The sequence below is a fragment of the Marmota marmota genome, unplaced genomic scaffold, assembly GCF_001458135.2.
Source record: "Marmota marmota marmota unplaced genomic scaffold, marMar, whole genome shotgun sequence".
NCBI classification, from domain to species: Eukaryota; Metazoa; Chordata; class Mammalia; order Rodentia; family Sciuridae; genus Marmota; species Marmota marmota.
Genome location: NW_026000272.1, coordinates 14,014,888 through 14,037,175, shown reverse-complemented (window position 1 = coordinate 14,037,175; position 22,288 = coordinate 14,014,888). Strand labels below are relative to the sequence as shown.

The 22,288-nt window shown below is 38.1% G+C and overlaps 1 protein-coding gene across 1 annotated transcript in view; it reads left to right on the top strand.

The window, feature by feature from the left end:
• Fhl1 (four and a half LIM domains 1) overlaps positions 1–22,288 on the top strand; it is a 76,556-nt gene that overhangs the window by 18,586 nt on the left and 35,682 nt on the right. Inside the window, exon 2 of the mRNA XM_048797032.1 lies at positions 19,620–19,693. The gene's annotated coding sequence lies outside the window, so the exon portion shown is untranslated. The remainder of the gene's footprint in view (positions 1–19,619; positions 19,694–22,288) is intronic.

Below are 22,288 nucleotides of genomic sequence, written 5' to 3'. Positions count from 1 at the left end.
AGGGGCTCTCTCCACGTTTTCCTCTGGGGGGTGGAGATGGGGAGGGAGTGAACGTGGTCCTGGTGTTTCTCACCAAGGTTGGCGGGCAGTGGGAGTCGGGCTAGGTGGGGGCACCTTTTGGTTTTTTCAAAGATAGCTACCCGGGTGGTGGGGGGAGGGTGAATATGAAGTCGGGGCTCCCTTGGTTTCCCCATCAAGGATGGCGGCTGTTGGGAGGGGTAGGAGGTGGGGGACATCCCTTGGTTTGTTCCATGGGGATAACGGGTGGGGATGAGAGGGAATGGAAGTGAGGGGGCTAGCTGTGGCTTTCTCGTCGGGGATGCTGGGGGTGGGGTGGAAGGAGTGGGGGTGGGGTGCAGAGAGCGTGGAGGAGTGGGGGAGGGCCCGCTGTGGTTCTGCTCTTCAAGGGGATGGCAGGGACTGGGGAAATGGGGGTGGGAAGAGTGGGGAATTTCAAATCCAGCGTGGAACCTAGAGAAGCCAAGATTAAGGTTGTGTCACCGGGTTGAGCCTTAGAAGGTGGGTTTGCAAAACCGCAGGGTGTGACCTTTCAGTCTCAAAAAGCTTGAAATCCCTACAAGGTGCCGTCTAATCTAGGTTCTGGGGGAAAGGTTTCTGCTTTCGAAGTTTCTCTTTCTCTTCCATTCTTCTGGGCCTCTTAGTCTTCCAGGAGTAGGTAGAGATTTGAAAATCAGCGAGGCTAAGGGAAACGCTGTGTGTGGTTCGTGTTCAGTGCTATATTATTTTCTGCGTTTGGGGCTAGGCAAGTTTCTCAGGTTTGTTTTGGTTGCCCTTTACAATAAAAACCCTGTACTAGGGAGACCCCCTTGGGAAAAGGAGAGAACAAGGTCTATTAACGGGATAGCAGGTTTGGTTCTTGAATTTCCTGAAGGGTAAGAGGTACATCATTGTAGCATTTTTCTTGGCTTTCAGAAGAGGAGAAATAGTAGGATAAACGCATGTCTTTGCTGGAAATCCCCTGTATTATTCACTTAAATTATTCCATCGGGACTATCTGAGCCCCCTTTGATTTGAATTTGGAACAGATCCAGTTTTCCTAATTGAAGCCATCATTTTGTAATTGCTTGTAATTCTTCTCTGGGTTATCAAATATATGGCAAGCTTATAGAACACCAGGAATATTTTTCGATATCTTGATTAAGACAGTTTTAATGTAAATGTTAATGTTGTTCCTTGGAAATGTGAACATTTGTAGAATAGCACAAGTTTGAATTATAGGCCCCTTGGAATTTTGTAAAGCTTTAGCACCCGAGCTCATCCTCAGGAATGGCATTGGGGTCCTCCTGGTTCCTTATACTGAAGAAGCAAGGGCTTCTGGGATGGTAGCTTTGCCTTTGGAAACCCATGCTTATAGTTACTTAAGAAGAATCCATATTAAAAAGACATCGGCCTTTAATGTGGTGGAGCAATAATGCTTTTGCATTTTGGTTACATAAGGTTCCAATCTAGTCTTTACCTTTGGTCTTTAAAATTGCTTATTTAACATTTTTAAGGGCAAATATAATTTTTATGCAACAGGAAATTGGTCAGCTACTTAGGTCATGATTTTCCCAAACCACCTCACAGTAAGTACATAGTCTAAGACTACCATATAGATTCTGTAACCTTATATGGTGCTTTAAAATTCTAGGTTACCATTCTGATATTTAATTTTTGGAAAAGGAAAATATTTTTTCAAGCAAGTCTAGATCTTTGAGTGAAACTTAAAAAGATTTAAATTGGTAAAATTCCTCTTGTACAATATCGGGGCAATAGGTCACTTGAAAAAGATAATTTTCTAAAAACATTAAAGTGAAAATAGAGTTTGGGTTACAAAGATGGGTGAAAATGCATTTATTTATGCTGTTGTATGTACCATTGCTAGTCTGATTTGCATTCTGTACAAACACAACCATCTGAAAAATAACATGGTTTTGCAATACAGGTCCAATTTTTTTGCCTTCTGAGGAATAAAATGCTGAAAATGTTAAGATATTTTATGAAGACCAACATGTTGGTGGGAAGTGGGCCTTAAGAAGGGGTAAAGGGAATGTCTTTTACCTGTTTTCTTGAGAACCTGTTGCTCTCCCCATGGGATATGAGGGAAAAATACAAAGGAATTTCAGAAATTAGCAAAAGTATGATCAAATGATCTTTCTAAACATTCTCAAAGATTTTGCCAATGTCCCTTGGAAAAGTAATTTGTAAGTCAAGGCTTTGTGTGAGAAAATCCCCCTCACCTCTGAAGTTTGAACAGTTTAGAAATATAGCCATTTATTGAAGGAATGGCAACTAATCTCCTGAGACTGATCCCTGTTTTCCTTCTCTCCACCTCTGGGTTCCCTTCTGCCCCACCCCTCCCTTTTTTCCCCCTGGTGCCAGCAACATTGGCTTTTATAACCTTGTGGGAGTTGAACAAATGTTCCTGCTTGCTTGAACTTTAGGCCTTATCTATTTGGCTGCTTTCCCCAACTTTTGCCTACACTTTTTTTTTTAATTGAACTATTCACTTTGGATTTGGGGTAAAAGGGAGTAGATTGTAATTATTTTCTCTTAAGAGGTCTTTCAGCTCCTGTTGCACAAAAGCAAAGAAAGATTTTTTTTGTGTGTGTGTATGTGTGTGTGTATGTGTGTGTCAACAGAGTACTTAATTAAGTAAGAGTATATGTATGACCATTCGTTTATTCAACAAACATTTACTGAGTTACCTCTGGTGGAGGCTCTCGTACTAGGTGTGGGCATACACAGTGGATAAAAAATGGCTCCTGCCTTTCTGGTGTGTTTATTAAAACAAAAAAATGGACAATGAATCTATTGTGAGTAATCGAGAGATGTCTGGGGTCATTTGGACATTAATGTAGTAATTGTATACACATTTAACATGCTTCAAGGACACAAATAGTGAAGTCATTTCTTTCTAGCGACTTATTCACTGCATAAATTCCGCCTCACCTTCCCAACAAAGACATACTTTTTTTGTTTTAGGTAATACAGTTGATCCCTCTGTATCCTTGGATTTAACCAACCAACAATTAAAATTATTTGGGAAAAAGATCACATCTCTATTGAACATTTACAGTTTTTTTCTTGTCATTATTCCCTATACAATATAACAACCATTTACATGAATATACATCATATTAGGCATTTTAAGTAATTGAGATGATTTGATGCACACAGGATGTATACAGGCAGATGTGTATAGGTTATGTGCAAATACTATGTCATTTTACACAAGGGCATCTGGAATCTGGTATACATAGGGTGTTTTGGAACTGATCCCATGTTCATAATGAGGGAAAACTGTAACATGGTGTATAAGTTATCTTGAATTGTATGCTCTTTTCTTTCTTTTTAAAATATTTAATCAACACATTATTGTACATATTTATGGGGTATAGAGTGGTAATTTGATTTACATACACAATGTGTATGTAAAGATAAATTTTATATAAAGCAAATGGACATAACAGATTTTTTAAAATTCAGCTTTGTGTCACTATATAGAATAAGAGTAGTGAAAAGTGAATAGCCAGCATCCCTTCCTGTGATTTAAAGCATGTTCTGACTTCAGACCAAGCCTCCCCCCACATATTATTTTTCTGTGGCAAGGTTTGAATTATGGATAATAATACATGATGAAGCCCAGAAGAGTAAATAGTACTAAGTAATAGCTCAATTAAACCTTGGATTTTTCTGCAAGGTTACCTCCTGAGATCTTAGAGAATACCCCTGTGTGTGGATCATGTTAGACCAGGGATTTTTTTTCCACCGGGGGACTGGGCCACACAGGAGTCTTTGGACAGTATCCAGGAGACATTTTTGCCAGATGCAATTACTGGCATCTAGTTGGTAGAGGCCAGGGATGCTGCCTAAACATCCTAGAATGTACAGGGCAGCACCCCACAACAAAGAAGTAATGAAATGTCAATGAAGCCAAGGTTGATGTAATTTCCTCTACAAAATGCAGTAAAACATAACTCAGGAGAGTAGAGAACAATAACAGTGTGTTCATGTGACTGAGTACTTGGCTGAGCTCACTTGGCTAGTCTTAAAAGTGACTAGTCCTGCACACTGATCTGAAAAATTAGAATAACAACAGCTACCATTTATGGCACTGTGTGCCAGAAGCTTGTATACATTGTCTATTCTCTTCATTTTACAAGTGAAGAACTGGGTTCAGAGAGGTAAAATTAATTTCCCTAGGTCTCACAGCTCTCAAGGTTGGAAATAGAGACCAAAATTAAGATTACTTAGTCCTCTCAAGTTACGGTTTTGAGCACAATTTCATACTGTCTCCCTTGTGGCATACACCATTCAAAATCTTACTTAAAGTGAAAATTGCTGCATGTCCTATATACCATTGAGCTTTGTTGAGAGTAATTAAAATCATGAATGTTAAATTTGATCAATCTTGGAGTAAGTGGCAGGAGAAGGGGTAAAGGGGGATCAACATTAATTGAATGCCTGCTGTAGTTCCATAAAGTATACTGGTTGAATTTACACCAATTATCTAATTTGATCCTCATAGAAACTCTGCATGGTAGTTATGATGCACAATTTACAGATGAGAGGGAGGAAGATTAGACTGCACAATTTATAAGTGACAGAGTTGGGATTTGAATTGATGTCCCATGACTAAGTCATTGTCTTGCTACTTGCTGTAAAGATTGGTGGTGAGTTGAGGAGCCTGGTGGTGAGAGTGGAGTAAAAGGTAATTTCAGAGGTAATATGTAGTCAACAATGGATTTTGCTGTATTCAGATAGAGACTAGAGAGGTAAATTTCTGTACTTTTCTCAACTGATGAGAATTGTATTCACCATGGAATTTTTTTTTTAAGAGATCTTCATTTTCTTTCTTACCTGAAAATTTCAGGCAGTGCTTTGATAGCCTTTAATCTGGAAGTTACCAGTGTTTATATCCTTTCAGAAGCTCACCTTCTGCTTTCCTTAGAACTGTTATATAGAACTCAGTAATGACAGTATTTCATTTTGAATTCTTTTTACACAATTTAAATGTGCGTATTTGCTATAGAAGTTGTTTTGATAATAAACATCATCAGATTGATATGTGTGTATCTATATGGGGGTGTTTTGTTTGAAAGCTAAATATTTAACTTTTTATGTGTTTTGTTTTAGAGCATAAAAAGAAGAAAAAAATTTAAAAGTCCAATAATAATCACATTTTGTCTGGAAAGCGTGTGTGTGTGCGCGCACACACATAAGCACATGCAAAAAATGGACCTCATGTTTCATTTCATTTACTTTGGAAAGGAATTTTAACCATGATTCTCAAGGGCCAGAATGCTGCAAAGAAAAACTGTTATTTAGATAAAATGCATGTTTTGATTTCCACATTGGACTGTGAGCTATAGATTCTGATTATAATAATAATGTCCTGATTCTGACTGTAGCACTCAGCTATTTGGGTAATCAACTGCTGTGTATAGACACACGTGGTGATGCTGCCTGATTTTGTATCCCCCACCCACTGGCTTTACTTTATTTATTTATTTAATTTATTTGTGACACTGGGAATGGAACCCAGGGCCGACTTCTCTACAGTTGAACTTCATCCCCAGGCCTACCCCCCACTGATTTTCGAGTATATTTGAGGGATCTGGCAAAACTTGAACACATTCTTTGGAAAATCTAATTTTTCAACGATAATAGTAGTACTTTTTCATTGTAGGTAAATGCAGAAAGTGTAGAAAACCCTAAATAAGAAAAGGAAAATCAGGCATAATCCACACCCTTAGTGACAAATTAGTGACAATATTTTGTATATCTTCAAAATGAAGTCATTTTTTAATGGTGGACTCAATATCATTACAAAGTATCCAATTTATAAATGTATTCTAAGGTTTCTTGAGACTACCAAAAGAGGTTTCAAATCATTGCTGCATATCTAGATAGAGTCATGATCACAATGTGAGTGAAATGGAAAAGCTGCCAGGGAGGTAGAGAACCACACTATGGCTTCCTTGTGACATCTATCTAAAGAAGCTTAAGGTTGGCTTCTTCACATTTCTCCTCTTTCAACTTGATTAATAGAAATACAGTGCTAGAAGGGGTTGTCCCCATCCTTCCCTTCATTTTACAGAAGAGGAAACAAGAGACTGAATGAGGTCAAGCACCTGAATCAAGGTCATATAATGTGTCATGGTTCCAGATTAAATTTTTTTGCAGTTTGGATTTTTTGCTCTTCTCTATACACAGGTCAGTTTGTGTTTTGCAGTTAAATACTTTTCATAAACAAGAACTTTCTGGTGGCTCACCCCTCAAAAAGAATAAGTTTTTGTGGTGGAAGTATATTAACTGTATTGAAGGATACCAAAAGCCCAAATACATCTTAATTTTAGAAAATGATCAAAACAATTGTGAGCTGTTCAGGAATTTTTCATATCACTTGCTGAATTGAAATTGAACATTAGTGATAGTGAACTTCTTGCCTTCATCTAGCCCTCACTTTAATTTCCCCTGGCTTCTGGGACAAGTACAAAGGCATATCAAGTATGAAAATGAAAGATGACTTTAAGAGTCTTTAGACATGGTAACCTGGAAAACCACTATTTGGACTATTGCTCTATAAAATGAGATGTCTGTTGAAATTGTGGGAAAGGGGTTTTAAAGATTGCATTTTTGGAAATCTGGATAGAAAGTTAAATTATAGCAAATGCTGGCAGTACAGTGTCATTAAAACATACACATGTACACATAACACTTATTTTAATCTTACACTCTTTTAATAAAACTTCCTTAGCTTTCCTTCCCTTATGCCTTGTTCCTCTTCATTTCTTTATGTAGCTCTCTGGGTCCTTTTCTTTTGTCTACTTTGCCTTTTTTCTTTCTTACTGCCAGGGTCCCCGAAATGCTAAAGCTATGTGGAATAATGAATAGGATACTCACTGATAAGGGCTTACTATTTGAACAAATGAGAACATTGTTCCTTTGCCTAGGGGGTGTGTTTTGAAAACAATTTTTGTCCCTGTTCATCATTACTGCTTGCTAATAAATATGTACATCACCGGTAAGTAGTCAGCTCTTCTCAGCTTCCTATGGTATACTCTATTTTCTACTAAAAATGGATCTTCCTCCAAATTTAAACCATTGAGATGTACATGTACCTCATGTTTGAACTACTTTATACATAAAATGCACAAATAAAGATGGATGTGGACAATTTTTTTCAAACACAGTTAAAGCTAGTGAAAGGAAAGAACAATTGAAATGATAATTCTTATCATCACTTTACTGCTTGTCAAATTTATATTTTATTTACCCACATAAAATGTTACACATATTTCAAGACACAAAATGTTCCATATGTATCCTAACCAGAATATTTGTAATAGCCACAAGGTTTTAAATTTACTTTTCTATATTAAGGATAGCTAGGAATGCAGAGGTTTTATTGGCAAAGTTGTTTTGATAAGGAAAGTACGAAACTAAATCTGTCCACTTGATTAGTTAATAAGTCTTTTCACTTGCCTTCAATTTTAGAGTGTGGTTAAGGCTACTTGGCTTCTGTCAGATTTAAAATGTCTGATTTATTAGGATGACATTAAGGGTTGGTCTTTCAATGAACTCTGACAGGCCTAGTTCTATATGCCATTCCTGTTTATGAAGCTGATTGCTAGCATCTGCCTATAAGTATAATCAATCATATGTACTTTCATGTGTCCAGTAGAACTAAAATAATGAGTTCCCCTCAAGGTTTCTCAAAGACTTAAGGATTATACGCACAAAGAGAGGCACACGTGTAAACTATAAAGCCCACAACTTTTTATATTGATAAGTCATAGTCATGGGTCTAGGTTTTCAAATTAACAAAATGTTTTTTTCACACAAATTTCTAAGAAGTACCCCATAAATAGTTGTAGTTTTAAATGCTGAAAATGATAAAATAATCGAAGTCCTCAGTCAGAATCCAAAAAGACCACCCCCCCTTTTTTTTTGGTACCAGGGATTGAACTCGGGGGCACTCAACCACTGAGCCACATCTCCAGCCCTGTTTTTTGTATTTTATTTAGAGACAGTGTCTCACTGAGTTGTTTAGCACCTTGTCATTGCTGAGGCTGGCTTTGAACTCATGATCCTCCTGTTCTTAGCCTCCAGAGCTGCTGGGATTACAGGCATGTGCCACTGCACCCAGCCAAAAAGGTCCTTTAATAAAGTGTCTTAACAATCCTATACCTCCAGATACTAAGATAAATGCAAGTTATCAAACCCTAGACCAGTTGCCTTCTGGGCCACAAGAAACTCTGCTTCTTTTTAAATTTATATAGATGGAATTTATATAGATGGAAACAATACCTTTATTTTATTGATTTATTTTTAAGTGGTGCTAAGGATTGAACCCAATGCCTCCCATGTGCTGGGCAAGTACTCTACCATTGAGCCACAACCCCAGCCCAGCTCTACCTCTTAAGGAATAAATGGAAAGGAACTTTCCAATATAGTAAGCACAACTAATCATACTAAAGAAAGAAACCAAGCAGTCAAACTAATATGAAGTGGTAAAAGTTTGTACTTAAAAACAGCTGGCCTTTGTTAGAGCTACTTTAAAAATATTTATTTAGCATTATTTATGTATAAACTGTGTCCATTTAATGCCTTCAATTTGATGAGTTTTGACAGATGTATATATCCACAAAACCAGTGCCATAGTTAGGATATGCAGTTTTTTAGTCTCCCAAAGTTTCCCTGTGCCCCCTTTGTAGTATATTTTTCCCTCTTTCCTTGTCCTCAGGATCCCACTGATCTGCTTTTGTGTGAGAGTCACTTTTCGAACTAGCTTTGAAAATTTTGTGAATTCTCCTTTATACAAGGACTGGATTTATGTCTAAAATACTCACACACATATACACAAATACATACCACTATTTTTTTTTTTTTTTAGAAAGAGTGGGGGGGGGAGAGAGAGAGAGAGAATTTTTTAATATTTATTTTTTTAGTTCTCGGCGGACACAACATCTTTGTTTGTATGTGGTGCTGAGGATCGAACCCGGGCCGCACGCATGCCAGGCGAGCGCGCCACCGCTTGAGCCACATCCCCAGCCCCATACCACTATTTTGTGGTACTGGGAATTGAACCCAGTGGTACTCTAACACTGAGGTACACACCTCAGCCCTTTTAAAAAATTTATTTTGAGACAGTCTCACTAAGTTGCTGAAGTTAGCCTTGAATTTGCAATCCTCTTGCCTCAGCCTCCCAAGTTGCTGGGATTACAGTTGTATACCATCATGCATGGCTTTCAGAATGCAATATTATTCTCTATGTTTAAAATAAAATAATATTACAAAAGATTTCTAGGTGTTGATTTTCTAGAATCTTTTCCTAATTGCTTTCAAGTAAACTGCTTAGCAGATTGTCTCATTACATACTTGGATTGAAGGGAAATTACAGCTAAGAAAGAAACAATTCTGATAAACAGGAGAGAAGAATATGTAATTCTCAAGTTCAGTGAGATGTCAAATCTTCTAAAAGCAGGAAAAACTAAAATAATCTCAATTTTGCTTTATGTTTGCTTTTAAGATAAAACCATCTATAAGTCATACATTACTAAATAAAGGGTCTGTTTTCTTAGAAATATGTTGTTAGGCGATTTCAACATTGTACATACACAAGAGCATATTATACAACCCTAGATGATACAGCTTACTACATGGCTATATGGTGAAGCCTATTGATTACTAGGCTATATGGTAAAGTCTGTTGTTCCTAGGCTGCAAACCCACACAGCATTTTACTTACTTAGTACTATAGGCAATCATATCCCAATGGGAAGTATTTGTGAATTTAAACATAGAAAACAAAATGCTAGGTAATAGGAATTTTTCAGCTCTATTATAATTTATGGGACCACTGTCATATATGCTGCAGTCCATCATTGACTGAAATGTTATGCGGTACATGGCAGTGTATGTGTACCTCCACCTACACATACACACACATACACACGCACACACATACACATACAGCTTGTCCTTTTCCCTCTCACCCCTCAAAAAATTAAAAGGCTAAAACTTGACTGTTTCATTGCTATTGCTCTGGCCTGTATCTAGTTTCATTCTGCCATTCCTGATAGCTACTGTTTCTGTTTGTTCTTTCTTCCTTCCCTAACTTTTGTCCTCTGTATTTCCTGTCTCCTGATGCTACTTCTCTCAAACTGCTCTGCTTTTTTTATTACAAATCCATTTTTTATCAGCATTTCCAGACTTGGCAGCAAACTGATTCTAACATGTCAGATAGCATCTTGGTGTCTATATTTCTTACTTTTCATTTTGTGATCCAATCAAATTTTCAGATACCTTTTAAGTTTGGAGCCATACTAGAAGTTGGAGAATTGTGAAAAGACAGATTTTGAATAATCAAAGTAGAATGTTTTTGATGGCTATGTTATCATAGTTCTCTGACACCATAGATTGCTAAAAATAAATGAATGATTACATGATAACTTCCTTTGACAAAGCTAAAGCAATTAAAATGGTCTCAAGGCATGGGGATTTATTGTTCCCCAGAATGTCCTGTACAGGTATTTAAAACCCCTTTAACATTTGTCAAAACCCAGAAAATGTTTGACACAAAGATTGAACCCTAATGCAAACTATGGACTTCAGTGTGTAATAACATTAATATTTGTGGCAAATGTACTACACCAATCCAAGATGTTAATAATAGGAGAAACTGAGAGGGAAGTGTTGAGGAGATTTATAGAAACTGTGAGTACCTTGTATTCAGTTTTTCTGTAACATGAAAGCTTCACAAAGTATGTTAACAAAACAAAAACCAACAATATCCCTCCATTTGTTTGGGTTTCAGGAATACAAAGAACATGTAAGGCGTCTGCCGCAGTCCGGCTGGCTGGGCAAAATAACCGGGGGGTGACGAATAATTTGTGTACGTTGATACAGCAGGAGTGGGAGCCGTTTATTGTAGGACAGGAGCGGTATTTATACATTCCACATAGCTTATCTTAATTAGCATAAACTAGATACATTAGTCAACCAATAAGGATGCTCCACACTTAATGGCTCACTTTTGTTACTTCTCAAACCACTCCCTCTGGCATTTTGCCAGGCACCATCCAGACTTGTTTACGAACTCTAACATTCCCCTGGCAAAATGCCAGGTGTTATTTTGACTTGTTTACAGACTCTAACAGGCGTCTTTCTTATTACCTTATAAAGTCTGGTGTTTGTTTTTCAGTATAAGTGACATAACTTATGATATAGGCTCCTGGAAGGGGAAGGTACGAGATCCCACAAGAGCTAGCCAGTATTGTCAAATATTGCCTAGTGGTACAGTACTCAGTGGAAGTATCACTGTGAACACTGGTTTGGGACTTTCTTTGTCTGCCACCCACTGGGACATTATGCCATCTTTGCAGTGAAGTGGAATCCCACTCTTGATCGGTCACTTTCCTGCCCTTCAAGCCAGTGAGCCTTTTTTTGACCCTAGCATTTGTGGTATCACTAGCAGCAGTATCCCGTATCCCTGAACTAATATCCAGGTCAGTTTGATTGCTTTGGGCCCAAGGCTGTTGTGTGACATGTGACACGAGTACCTCCATGCAGTTAGTATCGCCAGCTCTACTGTAAATGTGTGTGACAAGATTAAGATTTTATAGGTGCTAATGTAAGTGGTTTTTATATATTGAACTGGGTAACTCTGAGGAGCAACCACAAGTATGTATTGCTTTTCTGAGTTGGCTATAAAAACAACATTCTAGGGCTGGGGTTGTGGCTCAGCAGTAGAGAGCTCACCTACCACGTGTGAGGCCCTGGGTTCAATCCTCAGCACCACATAAAAATAAATAAATAAAATAAAGGTACTGTGTCCAACTACAACTAAAAAAATATTGTAAAAACCCCAGCATTCTGTGGTAGATGGTAGTAAGGGCGGTGACTGGGTCTATGAGGGCCATTGAAACTGAGAAAGGAAACAAACAGATGTTGTGGTGATGTGAAAATCCCTGGAAGAGGGAGAGAAAAAAATGACAAGTTGTCATTACAAGACAAAGGGGTAACCAAGAATGTAATGAGCATTTAAAGTAGGTATCCATGAAATGTACCCCATCAGGTATGTGGTAAGACCCAGGGGAGAAAACTTCTTAGTTCATATATTTGTCTGAAAATATACTAATAAATGGAGGAGTTGGTTTTAGAATACACTTCTGTTTAAATTATTAAATTTTATTTTGTACCTTGGAAGTAATTCTTTATATATGGATCATATATATGTATGTATATTATATATACATAATATATGTATTAGGTATATAATGTATAACATATAATATATAAAATCTTGTTATATCTGTTATTAGACAAAGTTTTATTTATTTTTTTTTAATTTCACTGCTTGCCTGGTTACTATATGTGGCACTACCTGTGTTAGAAGCAACAGATTTTAATAGGGAGAAGGACAAAGGGGTGACCAAAATAGCCTCTGCCTTGAGTCACAGTCTATGATGGAGACTGGGGGTTCCAGTTCAGGAGCCAAGAGCCAGTCACTTGATGGCAGTGGTGAGACAAATGGTGGCGACACCACTACATTCCTTTTATTCACCTTCACAGCTGATACCAAGTTCTTTTACTGACTTGTCTTGACAGCAGTTCCTGCGAATCAGAAATATGGCAAAACTAATGATCTGGCCAACTCAGAATGCATTTGTTTCACAGGTAGAGATAGGCTAAGTTACACATGAGGCGCAGCAGAGTCATATTCCCTGGCTGCTGGAAGTATAGTTATCTCTCAGCATCTTTGGAAGATTAGTTCCACGACCCCCCTTCCCTGCTTTGGATACCAAAATTTCCAGATGCTTAAGTCCCTTACATAAAATGGTTCAGTGTTTGCACAGAACCTACACATTTCCTTCTGTATATTTCACATCATCCCTAGATAATTTCAAGTAGCTAATACAGTGTAAATGCTATGTAAACAGTTGTTATACTGTTCAGGGAATAATGATAAGAAAAGTCCGTACATGTTCAGTGCAGATGCAATCTTTTTGAACATTTTCCATCTACAGTTGGTTGAATCTGTAGATGTAGAACCTATGGATATAGAGGGCTGACTGTACTTGGAAGGACTGGGGAGGCATAGTGATGATGGTTTTGGGGTTGGGTGTATGACAGCAGCATCTTACCCCCTTGCTACTCACCAACCTGCTTCTTGCTTACATTTTGGCACTTTTTAAAGTTGTAGATGGACACAATGCCTTTGTTTTGCTTATTTATGTTTATTATATGGTGCTGAGGATCAAACACAGTGTTTCACACTAGGCAAGCACTCTATCACTGAGCCACAACCCTAACCCCATTTTGTCATTTTTAATTTTCCCTTTCCTCTACTTTTTTTTAACATTATTCCAGTTATATTTTTAATTATCTGTTAAGGAATAAGGAGGGCCTCAGCTTGGAAAAACATTGACCAAAGTATTTAAACTACCAGAGCTTCACACTGTACTTCATAATTTTCTAACATTCAAATTTTTACTGCTGTGGTTTGTTAGGTATAAAATGGTCTGTAGGTACTTTGTGAAGGTTATCTGACATATACAACATGAAAGTTGAATTGTGTTACCATATAAACTTGGTTATCATTCGTGCTACTTTTAAAACCCCCATAATTTTTCTTTATGTGTTTATCATTGTCCTTATAGCAGATAATGGCAGCATGCACGCTGATGTGAAGGATTTATTCTATGGCCATTTGATTGAAGCAGAGCTGCCCATTTGGCATGGCATAATGGAATGGTTCACAGAGTGCCAGACTCAGCTTTGACAAGTATGGGGCTAAGTACTTCATAAAATCTAATCAACAAATGTTTATGAAGTGCTCACCCTAATGTTCAAGGCTCGTTGTTGGGTGGGCTAGATGCTGTGGGGAATATTAAAACATTGTGATCACTTCAAGCAAGGAATGTTCACTCTGAGAAGCTGTTAGAGAAGCATCAAAGATGTAGTAGAGGGTATATTGAACTGGGTGGGGTGATGGTAGTGAGGAGAATCGGCAATTTTGAATCCTAGCCAGAGTTCTGCCACAAACCATCTGATCCTCTGGGCAAATCAATTCTCTACTCAGGGTTTCAGTTTATAAAAAGGGAATTGGACTAGATCATCTCTAAGATACCCTGTAGCTTGGTTCATAAAAAAATGTGGAAGAGGTTCCATAAAGTGGCCCATTCTCTTTTGCCAAATGGATCGTATGGGTTGAACATCCCTACATGCTTGGATTTTGGAGCGTTTTAGATTTCAGATTAAGGACTTTCAAATGGTAAAGTGTATGCAAATATTCTAAAATCTGAAAAAAATTTAAATCTGAGATACTTCTGGCCCTAATATTTCACATAAGGGATACTCAAACCGTATATGTAGTAGTTACTATTATATGTATATGGTACATATGTTTATACTGTATAATTATACAACTGATGAGTATAGATCAGTTTTTCTCAAAGTGGAGTTCTTGGGCCAGCTTCATGAACATCACCTGGGAGCTTATTAGAAATGCAAATTCATGAGCCCCACTCCAAACCTTCTGAAGCAGAAATGTTGGGGATGGGACCCAGCCATGTGTATTTTTACAAGATCCTCCCCTCCTTCAGGAAACTCTGATGCCTACTATAGTTTTGCAACTATGAACTATAGGAATTTGGGTCAGTGGTTCTTAACCTGGGCTGCACATCAGATTCATCTGGGGAAACTTTATTGGGGGGAGGGCACTATATCAGTCTGTTTATGCTCCTATAACAAAATGTCTGAGAATGGGTAATTTATATAAGACATAAATTTATTTCTCAGTTCTGGAGGCTGGGAAGTCTTAAGATCAACCAGCAGGTTTGGTTGTCTGGTGAGGGCTGCTTTCCACTTCTAAGATGGTGCCTTGATTCTGCATCCTCTCAGTCTAGCCCTTTTATAAGGGTACCTATTCCCACTCACAATGGCTTCATCCTCTATGCCTTAAATGGACTAAACCAAGACAGTAGAAAATAGTTTGTAGGGAAGAAAAAAGTATGAAAGTTCTTTTGTAGAAAAAATGGGCAGGGTTTGGTGAGGGTTGTGGGGATGATGGGTCTGTCTTTGGTTCAGGAGTTCATCTCAGACTTCAGGGAGAGCTACTATTCTCTGGATGCATCTGTCAGAATTGTCATTTATGGATCTTTACAATCCTTTGTCCTTTATTGTTTTGATATCGTTCTAATTTGTGGGTGGGGGTCCACAATGAGTCATATAAAAATAGAGAATTACAGTCACCTAAAAAGCTACCCATGGTCATGTCAGGAGGCAAAATGCTGTTTTTCTTAAGGAAAGAATGTTTGGAGTTGTGGGAAAGTTGTAAACTTGGCAGTGGTTAATTCAAGCCTCTCAGTCAATTAAGTGAATTTTTATTTTATCATTTGTTTTATTTGGGAGCTGCCGCAATAGTCATCGAAAGAACATCAATCTCCTTATTTTTAAAACAAAGCAAAAACATCATTGAACATTAGGGCAAAGGACAAGAATTTCAAGGTTTTACCTTTTGACTTTAGCAAATATTTGTCGCTCCATTTTTCTTGCTGGATTTCACCATTTGACTTGTGTTCTTGCTTTGTTCCCACTTGTTCCTAATGCCTGATAATTTTAGTTTTTTCTATTTTATTTTTGATTGCTTTTTTATTCATAAATATTCTTACTGTTTTATTATGACAGGCAAAAAATAAGCAAATATATTTTCCTTGACAAAAAATTCTGTAAGTTTGATTTGGAAATGGCCCAGGAAAAGGGTCCCTTAGTATTTGGGGAATGGTGGAGGCACTGCTCACCCTTCCACCTTTTGTTAGTTTATAGATCATGCCACATCCAGAAGGAAAGTCTAGTTTGAAAATCTACAAAAGCAGATTCAGTATTTTAAAAGATAACAGTGCAAAGTGAAAAATGGCAAATCTGTGCACATTTTAGTGTTCTTAAGGAACTGCCAAAATCCTTGGAAAAATATTGGACTAATCACCAGTTTAAATGTGTAGTATATCTAGTAGATACCTTTAAAAAATATAACTGGTCTTTTCCCAAACTAGATAAGGATAAAAACCTGTCTCCAAATTGTGAAGAATATTGTGAGTATGTCCTATAAAATAAGTGTAGGAGCTTGTGTGAAATAAATTATCTTAGTATAAAAACACAAAATTGTACTTTATTTTATTTCTGTTAGTGGTAATATCCTTTTGGTTTTTGTTTACTTACTAAGTCAATATGTTATTAAAGATTTGGTTGTGTTGTTGATCTTGATTGTTTTGGAATTATTAAAAATGGGGCATCTTGGGCTGGGGTGTGGCTCAATGGTAGAGTGCTTGCATAGCATGTGTGAGGCACTGGGTTTAATCCTCAGCACCACATAAAAATGAATAAAAAAAAGGTATTTTATCTATCTACAACTAAAAAAAATTTAAGTGGGGCATCTTTCACCTCAGTCATTTATTTTGAATACATTATTTAGCTAAGTGAGAACCATTTTGTCCGTTCTTTTGCTAAAGGAATTGTGACCATCTCAGGTGTATTTATTATTGCATTTTATATTAACATTGAAAATGTCATTTTAATGGTGCTTGCGCCAGTGTTTCTGACTCCCATAGTAGATCAAATAAGGTAAATGAATAAAAGTGGGGTAAATGAGAAGTCTGAACCGCCTGTTACCATCACAAGTGTACCTAATTAAGAAGATCTTTGGGGTTCACCGATTCTTTGATTTCTTAGGTGGGAGAGAATATTCTGAAGGACCTGATTAAGGAATGGTTGCCATGGCAATCACATTTAAAGAATCTAGAGGAGACAATAAATCTGTGGGGATCATCCATTTTGATTGATTCAACTGGTCTTTAAAGTTCACTCAAATAGCTGTTGTTTTGATTTTATTTTTCCATATAATTCACCAAATTGATTGGAGATTGGGGATCATTTAAGCTTGGATGGTTACTACAAATAGCTACAGACTTATGCTGGAATAATATAAATGATTTCTCTAATTTCACTTATTAGTTTTGTCAGGGTGGGATAAGATTAACGTGATTTATTTTAAAGCATGACTGACTCTAAAGTGTTTGGGTTTTATTTTGGATTACTTTGCTGTCATCACATTTTGCCCAGTGTGTTTGGCTGCTTTTCTGTTTTTATTCTTTGACTTGTTCAGTATTAACAACACAATTTGTATTATGTCTGGTCAGAACCAAAGTTGTATACTACAAATTAAGAAGTATGCACAAATATACCTACCATGAGTGTCTTCAACGTCACAACCCTAACTAATATTAATATAGACAGTAAAATGATACAGAGACACAAATGCATTCAGATCTCACTGTAGGTTTTTGTCCTTTGGACTGGTTCTTGATGGAAAACCACAAACTGGAATGGAAGGCTGCCCTAGCAGGGGTCTAAGTTGGACCTCAGTTTGAGAGCCTTGCCTCCTCAGCCTTTGGATCTTTCCCTCTTCTGCCCTCTGGAGGGTGTCAGGGAACAGGAGATGCAAGGAACTCCTTTGAAAGGGATAGCCAGAGTCCTGGTCTGGTTATTAGAAGACAGCTTCCCTGCCCCTTCTCCACTTGTAATCCCCAACTTCAAACCAGAACTTGTAGAGTTGGGGAGCAGACAGTGAAAGCAAGGAAGGCATCAGCATGGCTGAGATGTTAGGAAGGAAGTTGTGCTGGTTCTTTAAGCAGAGAACCAGATTCCTTCAAGTAGAACACAGTACAAATTGTATCCACCCCCAGGAAAAATCAATTCCACAAGAATAAGTTGAAATAGGATACTAAGGCTAGAATGTGAGGGATTCAGTTTTGTTTTGTAGTTTAAGTTGGGTGCCAAGTGTTTGTGGAAGCACATGAAATTATTATCTGATAACATTCTGATACTTTGCCTGCTATACTAGTAGTAATAATTATATATCGAATACTCAGTGAGTATCAATAATTATATATCTAATATTCAGTGAGAACCTGTTTTGTGGCAGGCACTGCCAAGGGCATAGAATGTGCTTACCTCTTTGCCACTGTGAGGTAGGTTGCCATTATGATGCTCATAGAGGTTTGGCAGGTCATACGAGTTGGGACCAGTGTATGAACCCAAGCAGTGTGACTCTGGCACCCAGGCTGTGAACAGCTGTGCCATGCTGCATTCCTGTCGCAGCTGCATACAAGGGTGTGGCATCTTCTAGAAACAGTAAGTTCCATATAAGTGGGGTATGAGTGATGGGACAGGAGACTGAACAGGGCTTTTGTTTGTACATTCCATGCTGAGTAATGGGAGGTAGAAAAGGAAGATTGTCCCTGCCACCAAAACACTTAAAAGTCATGTAGTAGAAATGAGTTATAGCATGAAACAAATAATGTCTATTTATATGATAGAATATGGAAATATTATCTCTAAGTATAGGTGGGAGGAAGACTAGAAGGTGTTTCTTTGAGTTCAGGCACTTTTAAACATTCTCTTCATGAACATATTTGAATGTTAGCTAATCACCATCAGCACAAATTTGTCTTCCACTGGGCTTTTCACCTGGCAACAAGAACCCTGTCCCTATAGTTAATAGTTTTGTACATTGTGAGTTCAGAAGAGTAATTCTTAATTATGATAGTTATCATTAGAATATCTTAAACAGAGGAACCCTTTAGCCTATTGAATGGAACCAACTCTTTATTGTACAGTTTATTAAATTATTTAAATCTATAACTAATGCACTACTGCCTTTTTGATATTCAGCCTGGGTATGGTTGGTGTGAGGTGGTGGGGATTTCAAGCCTGGTTAAAAAATCCTTGGTTTATATTTGCCCTATTCCCATGGATACTTCTTGAGAGCCTCCTGTGTGCCAGGTACTGTTCTGGGCGTGGGTTCAGAACAGTGAAAAAACAGATGGGTCCTGCTCTCAGGGAGGTGATCACTAGGCAGTGTAAGACATAAAGTGGTGATGTGTATGGGCTTATGGGCAGCGTGTCATGGTGGACTGTATTTGTGTCAGGGATGGGAACAACAGAAGGCACACCTGTTTCCTAGTGCTATAGAGCCATCCACACTGAGATGAGCCTGCCTGCTAGCCTGCATCCTAATCCTGTTGTTGATTGGAGATAACTTCAGTGGTCACACAGCACCTCGTCTCCATGGCAACACCTCTAAATATTCCTCTGGTGACTTGTGTTCTACATTCTAGCTGGATCAGAGCCCTCCTGTGGCAAAATATTCTAAAGATGTTAAAAGAGAAAAAAGGCTCAACTAATAAATCTATTCTAAACGACTGAGTCATTTGTTTTGATTACCCGGGTGATTGCCAAATGTTAATTTAAAACTGAAATAGGCCATGAGCTCACTCCCCTAACAATGCTGAGTGTTTGAGCTAATACAGCTTGATAATGAGGGAGCCAGATCCACTGCCAGTGCTAATGTTATATGATAAACAGACATTTGGAGAAATATGCAGAACATCTTGGCAGTTTTCCGTTAACTCTAAGGGTTGTAAATACTAAGTAGAATGTGTTATTATGAGCCATTTCAAAGGAAGTTGACTTTATTTTTTTTAGAATTTCTGACTTTTATTCTAAAAAGGTAACTTTGTCTCTTGATTCTCATTTTTTCCCTAACTTAGGCAAGTGGAAGCTGTTCCCAACGGTATCCAAGCCCTTGCCGAATACATCTTGTTCTCCACACGTCCAGTGTGAGGTAAGTTTTACTAATTGCCACAGGTTCTTATGCTGATCTCCAATCTTGCAATTTGTGGTGTTAGGGGCAGCATTGTACGAAGAGCTTTATTTGTACATGAGGTTTAAGAGGTTTATTTTAATTGGCCCAACCAATATCACTGCTTACCCTAAATATTAGCTCTCTGGGGAAATGCCTTTTCAAGGGAAAATCTCATTTGCTTTGAACTTGGGGGCATGAAAAATGAGTGTGATAGGCACAACAAAATTGTTAGAAGGTTAGTTAAAAAATAAAGACCTGCTTATGTGCAGCATGAACAGTAGGGAGCAGGAAAGCTTCATGAAGCAAATACCAGGATGGAAGGGAGCAGACTCCTGCTGGAGACCAGTGCTGACTGTATCAACCATCAGGAATATTTCTGTCCAGGGTGGAAAGAGACAAGTTGTAGGACTTCCACTGAAAAATCTCATGATAGAAACACCAAAGAGTACTTCTGGTGGGTCACATTAACATGCACCAGCAAATTAAAAAAAATTGCCCTGAAGTTCAGAGCAGCCCTGCTGCATTGGTGTGAGCAGCCTGATGGCCCAGAACTTTTATTTACTATACATTGGCTAGGTATCCTCTGTCCTCTTCATTTAGCCACAGTGGCTTAGTTACATTCTGTGATGATCCAGAAAAAGGGAAATCTTAAAGATGACTCACTCAAGCACAATGCAGGAATAGTTGCTCATTTTTTTGTGCCCCAGGCATTTAGAAGAGGGGATGTAGCATTTGCCTATATTATACCATTCAGGATTTGCAGTTTCATCCATTAAAAGGTTGCTGTATTTTTGCCTTTTCCACTCCCCCTTCCCCATGCAGCTATCAGACATTCAGTGTTATATTAGATATTTGTTAGATTGCCTTTGTTATGTCTGCTGGCGGAATCTATCTCAGTTTGTAAAATATGGATTGAATATCACTTATTTGAAAAGCTTTAGACCAGAGTGTTTCAGATTTCAGATTTTGGAGTATTTGAGGTACCTTAGGGATGGGACCAAATTCTAAACATAAAATTAATTAATGTTTTGGGGCTGGGGTTGTGGTTCAGCAGTAGAGCACACACCTAGCACATGTGAGGCGCTGGGTTTGATCCTCAGCACCACATAAAAATAAATACATAAAACAAAACTATTGTGTCCATCTACAACTAAAAAATATTTTAAAAAATAATTAATGTTTTGGATACACCATATTCACATGGCCTGAAGGTAATTTTCAAAATATTTTTACTACACTGATTGACCCACATAACATGAGGTTAGGTATAGAATTTTGTCCTTGTGGTATCATATCATGTTTATGCTCAAAAAGGTTTTGATTTTAGAAGATTTCAGATTTTTAAGATTTTCAGATTAGAGATACTCAACCTGTATATCTATTCAGATACACCAATATGTTAAACATGAAAAGTGAAAAACAGGGCAAATTTTGAGGTATGTTTAATTTGAATTTTACCCATTTTATTTTTTCAATTCTGGTTGTAGTGGGAAGTCCTTCCAAGGGTCTGGGGCTTTAAAGTGGCTAATAGTAAAAATCAAGGTGGACTTTTCATCCTTGCCTCTGAACTCTGCCATATCCTTCATAAATGACTATTTACCCAGCACAGTGTTTCCAAATTAAAAAAAAAAAAAAAAAACACCATAGAAACCTATCTTCCCCCAAAATCTTAGTGTTAACCCCAGTAAAGAAAACCAAACTAGAAATGGTTTGGCTCAAGCAGGAGTCTGTGACTTTGCCACCCTTCCCCTGAGGAATCCCACAGTGTTCTAAAGAGCACAGATTTAAAAAAAAATATTTATTTTTTAGTTATAGGTGGACACAATGTCTTTATTTTATATTTATGTGGTGCTGAGGATCCAACCCAGTGCCTCATGCATGCTAGGCGAACACGCTACCTCTAAGCCACAATCCCAGCCCCACAGAGATTTAACTCTATTACTTCACAGCTCTAATTTTTTTTATTTTCCCACAGAAATAGAAACTAGTTTCCTTAAGTAAAACATCCTCCCGTTAACTTAGTTGAAAGTGCCAGCTAGTGGAATCTGGCAATTCACCTTCATTGTTTGCCCTCAGGAATTCCACGGCAATCTGCAACTTTGACAATCTTCATCAGTAGAAAACTTTGATATAGGTGTGCAAGGCTGTGTTCTTAAGATGGAACACTTTAATTGAAGTTTTTCAACATGTGTTTAAAGTGGTTTTCTAATACCAACAATACCACGACATCTGTTGAGAGCCACAGCCGAAGGGGCCCCAGCAAACTTCCAGCTGCCGGCTGATGATTAGCTCACAGCGGCCCCAGCAACATCTAGCTGATTGGCTCCTCTGCGGTGATGCTCATTGGGCTGTTTCCCTGCCCTTTCAGACCACTGAGCTGCTCATTGGGGGACTTTTTTGGCTCCACCCACGTGACCCAGCCAATCGGCCTCAAGAGCAGGAGGATTGTGGGAGGTGGAGAGAAGCTTGTGGGGGAGAGAGAGGCTTGTGGAAAGCCGGTGGTGGCAGTTGAGGCTCTGAGGGTTTTTCCTGAGAGGCTGTTTTGTTTGGCGTGTGTGGTTCTAAAAATAAAGT